The sequence below is a fragment of the Mirounga angustirostris genome, unplaced genomic scaffold (assembly GCF_029215605.1).
Source record: "Mirounga angustirostris isolate CCGP_5_RB_7025 unplaced genomic scaffold, mMirAng1.0.hap1 SCAF_2, whole genome shotgun sequence".
Classification (NCBI taxonomy): Eukaryota; Metazoa; Chordata; class Mammalia; order Carnivora; family Phocidae; genus Mirounga; species Mirounga angustirostris.
The window spans coordinates 151960127-151961932 of record NW_026991710.1 but is presented as its reverse complement, the minus strand read 5'-3'; the positions used below and the strand labels follow the sequence as shown (position 1 = coordinate 151961932).

Below are 1806 nucleotides of genomic sequence, written 5' to 3'. Positions count from 1 at the left end.
TCATGACCTGAGCTGAAGGCAGATGCTTACCTGACTGAGCCACCCAGGTACCCCCCAATAATGTCTTTAATAACACATTTCATTTCTTCTTTTTCTGCTAGTATAGGATTGGTTATTGCATTGAGTTGCCATGTCTCCTTTAATCTGATTAACAAAAATTATATCTTACCATTTATTTAATCATTGATAAATGATATATATGGCTGGCTAATGTAGTTATAATTTAATTAACAGGGCAATAGAATAATCAACATAGCAACAATTTTAAACTCATCTACCCAGCTTTCCTGTCCTCTGTAATCTGTCCTCACTGTAATTATTATATGCTGCTCCCCTATGGAGGTAGCAACCTAATAGCTGGAAAAACACAAGCTTGTGGCAGGAGCTCTGGGTGTGAATTCTAGCTCTACTCCCTGTTGACTGCATGGTCTGTAACAAATTTCTGAGCTTCCAGCTTCTTCCAAAAAAACTGTAGCCACTCAATTAATAACTGAGGAACCAATAAACAAATCTAGTTAATAGGTTTGTTAGAAAAATTAAATGCAATCATTTGCCTAAAATGAGCCCACAGAATTTCTTGGCACAGAGCAGTTACTCTGAAAATGTTTATTCCTTTGCCTTCCTCTTTGTCAGAGTCAGGTTGTTGCTACATTCATTTCTGCCTCCTTAGCTTTGCTCACACAGGCTCCTACCTCTGCCTTGTCTTCCCCTCTCTTTGAAGCCTGCCCAAAGCCAGAATATTTGCTAAGATTCTGCTCTACTTTTTTCTATCCTTCATGAAGCCATCATTAATCTCAGTACTGTCTCTACCTTTTAAACCTTTATGATCCTTTACCGAAATATCTTTCTTTGTAGTTCTTAACTAGCTGGGCATTCCAATGCACCACCGTTGACATCATCTATGATGTCATGAGGGTGGTGGCCATCAACATCGCAGCCCCCAGACTGCGCAGTCCCCAGGATCTCTTCAGTGATTCCAGAGAGTTCTCTGTATAGCATTGGGGCGCTGGCTGGCTCAGTTGGTAAAGCATGCGACTCTTGATCTTGGGTCTGTGAGTTGAAGCCCCACTTTGGGCATGGAGCCTACTTAAAAATAAATAAGTAAAAAAATAAAAATTAATAAAATTAATAAAAAGAATTGGTGTCTCATCTGTCGGCAATATTGACAATCTCATCATAAGTGATGTTTCCACTGTGCTTAATGTTTTTCTGCTTCTTTCTGTCTCTTGGCGGTTCCTTGAAGGCTTTGATAATCAGAGTCCAGGTGGAAGGTACCACTTCAATCTGGGCCTGTCTGTTCTGAATGGTCAGTTTCATTGTCATCCTCAGACCCTTCCCATTACCCGTTGCCTTGTCATCACCACCGATGACATCACCAACCTTTCCCGGAGACAGACCCAGGAGGCCCATCTTCAGGGCCAGGGCGGAGGTGGCACCGACTTTCCCATCGGTGCACCTCACGTATGCGACTTTGATCTCCTTGGGGTTGAACTTAGGCGGCATGGCGGAGGCTGCGGGTGTCGGATGAACCCGGATTCGGAACGACTGAGGAGAGTTGCACCTAGGCGTCCTCCCAGCCAAAAGTCGAAAATGAATGAATGAAATCTTAGAACACTAACATTTAAGGGTCCCAATAAGGCCACAAACATAGAGAGAAGCTCTCACATAAAGAGCAGTTACTTAGCAGTGTTCTATGCCTGGCGCTTTCCCTCCACGGGGAGATCGCCATAGTCCCATTTTGCAGACGAGTAACCTCTGGTGCAAGGTCACAGAGCTAGAGAATGGCAGGGCCGGATTTCGAACCCG

General features: G+C 43.7%; 1 pseudogene; it reads right to left on the bottom strand.

The window, feature by feature from the left end:
• Positions 1-858: 858 nt before the first annotated feature.
• Positions 859-1518, bottom strand: LOC123847457 (large ribosomal subunit protein uL11-like; annotated as a pseudogene).
• Positions 1519-1806: the final 288 nt, after the last annotated feature.